The sequence below is a fragment of the Oenanthe melanoleuca genome, chromosome 2 (genome assembly GCF_029582105.1).
Source record: "Oenanthe melanoleuca isolate GR-GAL-2019-014 chromosome 2, OMel1.0, whole genome shotgun sequence".
Taxonomy (NCBI): Eukaryota; Metazoa; Chordata; class Aves; order Passeriformes; family Muscicapidae; genus Oenanthe; species Oenanthe melanoleuca.
In genome coordinates this window covers 93,667,854-93,679,929 of record NC_079335.1, presented here as the reverse complement: position 1 = coordinate 93,679,929, position 12,076 = coordinate 93,667,854, and positions in this window count along the sequence as shown.

Here is a 12,076-nt window from a genome sequence, read left to right as displayed (position 1 = left end):
GCTGAAATGAAGAAACTGCAACACCAGTTCCCAAGTTGTACAAGCAGGCCTTTACAACCACGTCTATGAACTCTCAGTATTAAGAACTGTCTCTTCTTACACTTGAAATTGGAAAGTCTGAATATCCTTGCATAAGGCTTGTTTCTTTTGTCAGTTACTATTTCTAATGACTTTACAGCAATGGTATCTAAAAATGACAATTATATAAACCTGTGAGAAACTTGAAAAGCTGATGTTTAGTCCAAGGCTTTTAAGGTTGGATTTCTCCTTACTAGAATTTGCCATCTACATTGATCAGAGTAAATATTGTCACTTGATTTTGCAAATATTTTGAGGTGCTTTATATTAAGTATGGAATTGCAAATATAAAAACTTGCTCAAGGCTAGCACAGACATTTTTCTTCCTCACCTGTGTCCTGTAGCAAACGTGTGGAAAGTAGAGAAATGCTCTGTGAAGAATCCAACTTCTTTTTTTTGTTGCTTTTCTTGAAAGAAATAGGGAAATAGTGAGCTTTCTCAACAGTGAGCTCACAACATTGAAATTACTGTTCATTCACTCCTCTCATCTGTGAAGACAGATCCTGGGTGCAAATGCAGATGCATGAGTGGAACTTCTCCAGCTTTGTCACATCTAAAAAACTGTAGTGGAGCACTGTAGTCCGAGCTATATCCCTACAATTTCTGTGGATCTCTCATGGAAAATGTCTGCACAATCTGTGGTTAAATTAAGGAGAAAAAGGGTGCTGCTACTCCATAATATTTCTTACTGAGTTTTTCAGAGAGAGCTTGTGCTGACACTGCAAGTCTATGCTCAAGCCCAGAAAATAATCAGATTTGATAGTCAGAATGATCAGTAACGCTGAAAAAAACTATCAAATATCTTGGTTACAGGCAAGTCTTTAATTTTGGCTGTACTCATGTGCTGCAGACCAGTGTGTGTTAGATGTATAGTCATTATTCCACTTCACCCAAACAGCAGCACTAGAGGAGTTGCACCAGGGCAGAATTAGCTCTGCTTAGTGAAAATATAGCTGCACTGAGCACATCAAAAAACTACCCTTGGTTATAGCTGTCCAACAGTGCCTCATGAGCTGGCTTCATTTTTATACATCTACATTGCCATACACATGTTTTAGGTTAAAATAACTCAGCATCTATTAATCTTTGTAATGGCCCCTTAGAGATCCATTCAAGGCTGCCTCATCTTGTTCTCCTTTTCTGTTAAATCCATGGCAATGTCTTTAGAAGATGTTTTCCTAATCCTCTCCTGGATTTTAAGTTTGTTTTCTTTGTACTATATTGACTCCCAGCTGGAGGAGAATTACTGTTGTTTGCTTGGTGAGTTGCTCATCTGCCAGGAAGCTCCATAAGTCAGATCACTTTCTCCTATAGTTGCTCATTCAGCCATGCACAGAAGCTGAGTCATGACATCATTAGCTACAAGGAGCTAGAATAGTATTTTGTACAGCTTTTAAAATAGTTTAATAAATAATTTTCAAAACTGGACAGGCCTGATCAACATTACTAGAAGTTTTTATGCCAAGAAAACTTTTTTTTAAAACCACATAGAGCCATAGATGATCATCCATTTGTTTAGATGAGATCTTATAGCTGGTGATCCTACAAGGAAATTTTGGCTTACTTGAAATTGTTCTAGAATGGAGATCAGTAGAGCTTAAACCCCAGTAAGTGTAGTCCTCTGGTCTGCAGCTGCTCTACTGATTGGTGCAAGTCTGCTGATGATAGATGCAACTTCTTGCTTGAAATAGTTTTTCCCCTGCAGTTCAGCCTTACAGGCCAGGAAAGGACATTTGCCTACCAATGGACAACTTTGCTAATGTTTATACTTTTGAGGATCAATGCACAATTCTAATGTTTGCCCTAGATAGTGAAATGAAAGGTCTTTGTATTTCACATAGGCCCACCTCTAAATGCCTTTCTTTTTCTTCCAGAGGAAACACAGGAACAATTGTTAGGATTAAAAAGGTAATTTGGCAAACTGCCAATTTAGAGATTTTTATCCCTTCTCATCTAGCTATGTCTGCAGAAGTACTTTTAATTGAATAGCACTCTTGTTTCTACCCCTGTAAACTTGCCTGGTAGTGGTAAAATTAGTGGATGTTTCTTTGGCAACCAGGCTGCACAGCTGCTGCTCCTGGGACTGCTGCAGCTTTTCCCATTGAGTGCAGGTGCCTTTCCCAATCTGCTTCCCAGTTATAACTGTAGTGGAAGTATTTCCACTCATTACATGAAACAATGGATCAGGTCTTAATGAATAATGAAAAGGCTACAGCAACAGATCTATTTTTCATTTGAATTCGCATGAAAGTTTCAATATAAAAGGTTTCTAACATTGTTACTGAGATTCACTCTTCTCTCAGGTGTATTAAGCAAATTATTTTATGTGGCTTGCTTCTCTATAAAATAAAGAATCTCTAGTATATAATCTCTATAATCCCTGTCTATCTGATGTGCCACTTTTTAGGAGGTGTATGTTTACAGTTTATTTTGAAGATGAAGAAAACTATTTGGATTGAGTTAGACTTAATAGCTGTTTTTCCTGAGAGCTAAGGAAATAAGTTTTCCAAAAATATGTCTTCAAAGTTATTAAACAATTGTTTTTCCAGAAATATGGGCATTTCTTTGTGAAGACTTAACATTGAGGTTGAATTACAAGCTGCATCAAGCAGCCTGAACTGGTCCTTGTAGGTAAAATAGAATTATTTTCTTCCTATTCTGCCTAAAATTTAAAATTTAATAATCTCAAAACAAGCTGTTTATTTCAGCTTATAAGAGAGAACTGGTCCTTGTAGGTAAAATAGAATTATTTTCTTCCTATTCTGCCTAAAATTTAAAATTTAATAATCTCAAAACAAGCTGTTTATTTCAGCTTATAAGAGAGATCAACTTGTGAGTATAATTTTATTAAAATCTTTATTTTAAAAGGGAAGGAAAACATATTGGGAGTCTAAGTCACATGAAAATTAATTACTTTATTTGTAAAAAAATTTTGGAAAGCTTTAAGGGCTTATGTAAATAGTCTTCATTTGGTAAAATTACCTAAAATCCACCAGCAAAGAAAATCACAGAAAATTTTCATATTTACTTTTCATATGTGCCTAATGGAAGAATGGTGTTATAGCCATTAAACCACAGTATTTTGTCCACTGGTACTTCAAATTCAGTGACGTTCTCACAACCTCCAGAGGAAGGTGTCAGCTCTCCAGTTTTGGATAGCTGTAAATGTTGTCTGGCTGCTCACAGCTGTGGCATACTGCAGGTGGGTTGGTGGAAGGGGCTGGGCAATGTGCAACAGCAATAGAAATGACAGTTTGCTAAGTAGTGCAATGAAGGAATTGTAGGCCCCTTATGGAATTAGAGAGTTGGCTATTCTGTCCCAAATGCAGAACTGGACATTCCATTTTCAAAGGGATATAGCAGAAACTAAGGAATTTCAATAAAAAGGCAGCGAGATGACAACAGACAAGACATTAAAATCTTACCCTTGCTTTTTTTTTTCCAAAGAGATGACTGAGGCGTGAGAGAAGATCTAAACAATAAGACAATTGTTGTCATTCAAAATTATACTTTGATAATAAGTGGGTTTATATTATAAAATATTGCACAAGTGATACCTTATTTTTTATTTTTTTTTTGTTTTATGCTTGAATATCCCCTTTTAAACAAAGGAAAGAACTCTGTCATAAAGTGCAGCATCTATAGGAGTCACAAAAAAATTTACCATTAAAAGATACAATGGTGAGTAGAATGCAGTTGTGGGGGACAGCAGCATTAATCCTTTTGTATGAACTGGGTCAGGGTTGTCTATGGCAATTATTTTTATTGCAAAATACTTCTTTATTGTAAGTAGCAGTTGGTCTTGCTGTTTACTTGTAAATGGAAGATATTGTGCCTACTGACTTCTTAAAATTAATTCACTCACATCCTTTCTTTCCTCAGAATAACTGTTTTACTACAAGTGATAGTTCTGTGCAAATGTGCTTTGCATTGGGATAAGAACACTGAATATGGTATTAATCAAACTTTTAACTGGGTCAAATAGTCAGCTGAATATAAACTGGCTGAGGTCCACTGAAGATCTGCCAGCATGCAGATTTGCCCCAGAGCATTTGATGAAGCTAAAGGAATGCCAAATGTGTTCTTCAAAGGGTTCCCTTCCCCAGGATTGCATATTCGGTGGATTAGAGCAAATTAACTGAGTACCATAATAGCAAAGTGCAAACAAGAAAACAAACAATGCCCCCAAATCAAATCACATGTTTTCCCTGTTATATTCCTTTTCAATGCCAATCTTCTCCAGTGCTCTACTACCCTTGCAGCTGGTTAAGTAGGCCATAATAGTAAAATTTTGTTACAATAACTTTTTAAAAAATGAATGTTGTTTTTGCAAGAATACTGTGCCCCAGATTCTGTATGTATAGTGACAATAGGACTCTCCACCTCCTTCCAAGTTCACTTGAAAGTAATTGTGAGAACATGGACTCTAATATGTAAGTACCTCATTAGAAAAAAATGCAGGTCAGGTAAGGTGGAGCCCAGCCCAAGACTGCTTGTCTTACCACAAGGAAATCAATAAAAAGTATTTTAATTAAAGCTGCTCAACTTTGCCCTTATCTGTCAAGCTTTTAAAATGTATTGCACACCACCACCACCTTTCTTTTCCTGTTTGCAAGGTAACCACTTCATCCTTTTGAAAGTACTATTCTCAGAATTTGTTGCCGTGATTAATTCTTTATCCATCTTCTTATTTGCAAAAAGAAAGAATTGGACAGTATACATCAGCACAAAGATGGCATGTTCTAATTAAAGAAAAATGTGCATTGTCATTGTAATAAATTAATTAGGATTGCTAGAGGAAAAATGTCACTTTCATTGTTTCTTCTTCAATGGCCTGGGAAAGATAAAATTTATTCTTAGCTGTATGTTGAAAAATATTTGGTTTTGGCAGGGCTGGTTTGAATGTCAGTTTTAGAGATATATATTAAAGCAAGACAATAAAGTCAAAAACTTTCTGAAACCTGTGTTCCAACTGCACAGCAAATATCAAGAAGGAGGTGAAGTCACTCATGGAGAGTTGACCTGAAAATCAGTCAAGATACCAGAACCCAAATAACATTGGTCTCTTACAGGTTCTTCTGCTGATTCTGTATGTGTCATGCACAAGTATGGGACATGGATCACTTTTAAAAAGTAATGATTTCAGTTGAAAAATAGTCACCAAGTCCTCAGGGTTTGCTATGGTCCTGATGGAAGTAATGAATTTACTTTGATATCAAAGGCTGAACAAGACCTCTCTTGTGATAAACTGATATGTGGTTGGGGCTGTGCTTTAGATTTTTACAAGAGCCTTAATTTCTGAAGCTTTGCTTCAATTTAGTGAGCCAATCTATATTTTATTTTTATGCATAGTTTTCTAAATACCTGCTTTTGTCCTCCATGCATGCCTCTAGCTTTCACCATTGTATTTACTACCCATTGCTAATCTATAATGGGAGAGATTTTCAGTAGTACTGCTGAAGGAGAATCAAATCTTAGTGTTAGTGCCCTACAATTCCACCAGAAATGGCAACTTTGAGAGACTCATGTAGTCATGGACTTTTAAAAATCTCAGCCTTGTTAGTCTTTTCATTCTTTTAGCTTTATGCACAAATACTAATGACCCACTAGTGTTTCTTAAGATAAATAGTCCAGCTCTCCTTCTGCAACTTCTCCAAATTTACATATACCCATATCTGATGTGTGCTGAAAGCCTTGGTACTCCACAAGCAGAATGGTATTATTTCTCTTTTATGATGGAGAATGTTGGCTTCATTGTTAATGAAGATGCCTTCAGCCCAGTCCCACGTATCTTTCCATGCCTCAGGTGACCATGTGTGACTTTATGATGCTTGTATCCCTAGTTGTCTGTTCTGTTTAGCCCAGAAATAAGTTCTGCACCTTTAAAACTAGATCTGAGAGTGAAGAGAGGGGGAAAGGGTGGCATGCAATTTGTGTGTGCAGAAGCTTCATTTTCACTCCCCTGGAATTCCTTTTCTCTCGGTGCATGTTTTTTGCAGCACGGACAGGGAGAGGGAGAGAACTCTCTTTTGTGTTTAGTTGTTTTTTTAGCTAGCTGAGGCAGAGAAGCTCCCCATACTGTGACTTTTTTTTCTTCTTGGAACCAGTCAGCCCTCCTCTGGACTGAAAACCCAGAAAAACATCAGGAGCTCACACCTATGTCCCACCAGGGCCGGGATGCAGCATTTTCCAGCACCGGAGGGACTGATAAGAGACGGAGTGAGCTGAACTACACCCCACAACAAGGACTCTCTCTCTGAATCTGCATCTTTTCAGAACAACTAGAGGTTCGATTGTTTAATATTAATTTCACATTTCCATACTTTGGTTGTTAAATAAACTTTTTTTCCACTTTTCTTGAAGGAGATTTATGTCTCCCAAACCAGTTGGGGAAGGGGGGAGGGGACACTTGAATTTGCTTTCTAGAGGGACCCTTTCAGAGGTTTCCTTCCCAGAATTTGTCCTAAACCAGGACAAATAATTTTTTATACCCAATGTGCAGCAATGTCTTGGAGAAAAGTATTTGTATATATGCATATATATATATAACAAGACAAGCAAACAACAATGGCAGCACAGCAAACAAACCCCCCAAGTGCAGTGCCAGCCTTCTCTGGGCTGTGGGGCCCTTTCCCCTCTGGTGCAGTTCCGGTCACAGCCACCAGGGGCGCTGGTGGCTCCCGGCCGGGCAGGGCGGGTGCGATGATTCCCCCGCGCCTGCAGGGGGCGCTGTGGGCAGGCCCAGCCCCTCTCTCCACACAGCAATGGCGGCACAGCCGGGGGAAGGGATGGAAAGGGGATTCCTTTACAAACCCACGGGGGGCAGCTGGTCCTGGTGCCCCTCTGGATGGTGACATGGGCTGTAGAAGGAACCTCAGAGCAGCAGGTTGGAACAGCAGAGGCAGGCACACCTGGGGTGTAGCAAAAGCTCTGAAGCCATGCCAGGAGCAGTGAGGGGACATGGGATGTCAGGAAAAATTATAGAAAAAGCGCCCGAAGCAGAGGCAGAAAACAGCGAGGCTGGGCAGTGGCGAGTGGGCTCCAGCAAGCAGACAGGAGATGTTCCCTCTGGAGAGGGTCAGAGGTTGTGTCCCATGTTTTTCCCCTGCAGCAGATGGTGAGGGTGCTTTCCAGTGATTCTGGCTGTTGGAAAGGTCCCAGCTCCATGGCCGCTGTTAGGAGCGAGGGCTCCATGGTGAGGAGAGGCTCTGTGCAGGACAGAACTCTGCAGTGGCAGAGAATCCTCCAGGCAGCACCAAAACCCCACCTGTCCCCAGTGCGATCCTGAGAGCAAGAGAGCGAGTCAGGGCCAAGCCCGGCCCCTCATCCCCAGCCAAAGTCTCGTGGTATCTCCGCACTTCCTAAGGGAAGTTAAGAGATGGTAGCAGACTGCACCCTTCCTCCTCCTCCTCCTCCCATCCACATCTTTTGTCTCAAGTGTCGTAGTTATCATCTCTTAGGCAATACATGGGAGAAAATTCCCTGAGAGAAAGGAAAAAAAAAAAAGGAAACATTCTAACCTCCAACACACAGAGAAGAGATCTTTCCAGGACATTGCAAATAGGTCAGATAACAAAAAGTAGCACTGACTACTTTTCCAGAAGTTGAAAAGTGAACTAAACTTAAAAAAAAAAATAAAAATTTAATGTTTTAATGAAGGTATTTTTTTTCCATGGAACATATTTTAGCCAGCTGAACTCTTTTTCCACCCCCACTTTTTTTTGGCAGTCAGCAGTCTGAAGCACTTAAAAAGCAGCAGACAATTTTTTTTTTTTAACAAACCATTTCCTCTCAAGTTACTGTTATAAAAATATTTTTAATTCAAAAAAGAATATTGTAAATTCACCCAAGCAAGCAACTCTCTCCACACAATCCCATGACTTCCTTAATACCTGCTTCCATGAATTTGATATCATCAGAATCTGAGATTAAAAGAACAAAAAACAATCAAAGCAATGGCAGTAGATGAAAGACATGAGGGCTTTTGAGTCCAGGCAAAACTCCTACAAAGAATTCTGTCATGTGAGCAATTGGCTATCATATTATTCCTATGACAGCCTTTGTGTGGAATTTGATTACAAGGGAAAGACAATTTTGAAATGAGGAATTTTCCTTGTATTATCAGAAAACTTTCTCATAGTTCGCTTTTTCTTTTCAAATTTATTCATACAGTGTGGGGGCCAAATCCCAATTTCAGAAAGAGAACTGACATTTTTTTATTCCTTGGGTTACATTTACCTTCATTTACGGAAATATTCTGAAAGTGCAAAAAGAGTAGAAAATTTCAGGTATATTAGGTTCTCTCAATCTCTCAATTATTTCTTTTTTCCCCCTATTCAAGCCTCAGGTAGCTGAACAGAACTGGATGCTGCTACTTTAAATTAGTGTTTGAAAAATGCTCTACCACATTAATTATCAACAATTGTGTGTGAATAAATGAACATAAATGAGCAAGATAGGAAAAGAACCATGTCAATTTTTTACAAATAAATTTATAATTGCACAACAAGACATCAGAGCAAAAGTGTATCTGATGGGTACATGTTACCTTTTGCTTCTTCAGAAATGTGAGGGGAGGTGTTTATCTGCCCAAGCAAATTAGAGTAGATGTAGTTTCACATTTCCATACAGACAGAGCCCACTGGAGCAAGTCAGAAATATACTAATTTATGCTTAAGCATTCCTTAATTTGATTTAATCTAAGAAACATTTTGTCCCTGTTTGTGTGGTCATGGCAGCATGGAGGGGGTGGGGGGAGAGATGTGGCTGGGATCAAACTCAGCTATTATAAATGCTAAGTATGTAAATAGACTATACTTTTGACTATAAATGGGAAGTTGAAAGGATGCCTATGAGGTTCAGGCTCAAAACAGTGGCTTGGCAGAAAACTGGGTTTAAGCTTTTAACTCTGCCATAAACTTCCCAAGTGAAACAGTGTTTCCTTTGGGTTTCTTTTCCCTTACAATGTATGCAAGAAATAATCAGACTTTGTTTATTTCAAAAGAGTATTGTGAAAAGAAGATCACTGTTTTATTCAAAGGACTTTGTTATTAGATACAGTAACCTGAGAGGCCACATAACTTCAAAATGGATAGTCACAAAGGTGAACCTGACATAAAATTGATAGCATATTATTTAGCACTTGAAAAACACAAACCTATGTTATACTGATGTTACCAGAACATAAGGCATAGCTGGGAGGAACAAGGTTTACAAACTAGAAAGACATTCTAGCTGTCTTAATCTTTGGGATCAGATTAATTTTGAATTAGTGCACTAAGTAAATGAAACTGTTGCATAGTAACACTCTTGATTAATGAGTTGTTTTTCAGACACCATTTTTGTAACCCTAAGCAAGTGAGTATCTGTTTTATGTTTTGTCTATTTGTGTCCTATTTGTTGTCACTGAACCACCATTCTTTTCTTCCCATAGAAATTTGGTTAAATGCCTTAAACTTTTATTAGCAGTACTGGTTGGCATAATGGATGTCACAGAAAGCAAACTGCCTACAGATCTGGCTAATTTCAGACATGAAACAAATGTAGGACACTGGCTTTTCAAGGAGTAGTTGTGCCAGGCACAAACCATAAAATATTACTTAGTAAGTGAATAAACTGGCTGGATCTAATAATGCACAGCTTGAGGTACTGTGATCCATGCTGTGAACATATGTGAACAAACATAGCACCCAGTGGCCATTGCTTCAGAATGGTGTACACCAGGAATACTATTCCTGGAATAAGTGACTTAAGTTCTTAGAAATCTGTGGTTCTGGGCATATTTTTTCCCTTGTGCTACACATAATGTGATATCCAACATCTGGCAGTAGACAGGTTGCTACTTGAGTTTTGCGTCCCAAAACACACAGATCTGGGAAAGGAGAGATAATGACTGCTTCAGAAACCTCTGTGGGAAAACACATTTCCAGAAAAACATAAACAAAATGAAAACAAAGTTTACAGACATCTAAGAAACATTTGGTACAATACAAGGAAAAACAAACAAACAAATCATCAGCAGCTGATAAATGAGTCAGAAGTCAGTGACCTCCTATTGCAAAAATAAGGGTGAGACTAGGCCAACACTGGCTTGTTTTTGATGTATGAGTCTGAGACCTTGCATTGAAGGGTGAGTAGTTGCACATATATAGGATAATGCTCTCTGGGATAGAGCCCTTGCAACCTAATTATGTGGTCATTAAAACAGCAAGTGCCAACAGGTCATAGTTCTGAAATTCTGACCAAATCATTGAGTGATCAGAAAAACTGTGAAGGAATTTCTGCAGTTTTGGGGAAAACTTTAGACTATGCAGAAAGTAATGTGTTTTTCATCTTTAATTTCTTGTGCAATTATAGTAAAATATTAAACCAAAAATCATTAGTAGAAGAGAAAAAAACCCCATAATTAGTGGACATCATTTCCACTCTAAAAAAGTGAAAATATGCAATACAGTTAGTATAAGTTGCTATGTGACTTCCCATCTACCCTGTTGTCAGTGAAGGATGACATTTGTTTTCAAATAGTGGAAGAAGTGTCTTGCTGTAAATCTCAAGCAAGGGAATGTTTATTGTTTCCCTCCCAAACACTAGGAAGTGAAAGCATTTTAGCTATTGAGTTTTACTCTCCCTTTCCAATTGTGCCACAAATTACATTTTCAGCTGAGTTACATGAGACTCTCTGCTGTCCTGTTCTATGACCTGAAGTAGAGTGGGCATCCCCAAAATGGAGATTTTCTTATTGCAAGAGCTTCACATCTTCTCTACCAAACACATTTCATACAGCTGCTTTTATGTCAAACACTTGTTTTATTGTTAACCTTGTTTTCCCAAATCACATTTCTTGCCATTCTGCCTGTCTGACAAGGCAATTGCAAACCTTCTGAGGCTGTGATTTGTGTCTCTACTGATCTACATATTGCCTAGGACATTCCATTTGCCTCTTTTGACCAGACACTTATGCACAGCAGCTTCATTTAGGAACATAATAGTTAATTCTTGCTCCTGTTTGTTACAGAATAAGAGCTATAGGGATGGAATAGCAGCTAACTGTATACTGTACTTCTTTCTACAAACTGGGAGCTTTCTTGCTTTTCTTCAGTTAATTTGTGGTGTATTCAGCACTTAGTAGTTATAGCCATGCCAATCTGAGTTAGTTATGCAAGTTGCACAATGTAAGCTTGCATCAGATATTTAATTTTAAGAGAAAATCAACTATTCTTTGACACATGGCCTTTTTCTCTAGTCTTATGGATCTATACTTGCTGATCATTGTTCTTGAAGTACAGACCTAATAACTGTTGTTGGAAACCTGGAAGACATTAGCATCACATGAAGCATTCTTCTTTTTTTCTGACTAAGCATGGATATAATTGCACACATGGCTCTGTGGAGCATGAGTACAAAATAATGGTTTCCTCTGTAATACTGATTCTCCAGCAAGGCTTATGGTTTGGTAATTGTTGGTGTCAGTCATCCTCTTCATCTAAAATCTGCTAGTGTTTCCCTTTCCTTTTACTTCAGTAGTTTCCTCCTTTGTCTATAGAATTTTTTTTAAACCCAAAATTTAAAAGCAAAATAGTTCTTTTAGCAGCCCTGGCAAAAACATGTTGATCTGTTTCTATGTGTAGATGTATTGTAGCCCTTGTTTTTCAATGAAGAATAATTTTATTAGATTATCAGTCCTTCCAATAGATATTTTCTGACATTGCCTGGCTGCCAAATCCTCATCCACCTGTTCTTTTTTGTGCATCCCCTTTAACTGGACAGGGGGCCAAAATGAGAAAAAAATATTGTGGGTCAAGGCAAAGACAAGGAGATCACATACTAATTACTATCACAGGCAAAACAGACTTGACTTGGGGAAAGTTAATGCAACCTGTTTTTTCCTTTTTCCCTCACCACTCCCCTGCTGGGCAGTGCTCTGCCCATTCTCAGCTCAGCTGTACTCACTGAGACAGTGAGTACAGAATAACTGCATTGTGTCTGATTGTTTTCTTTC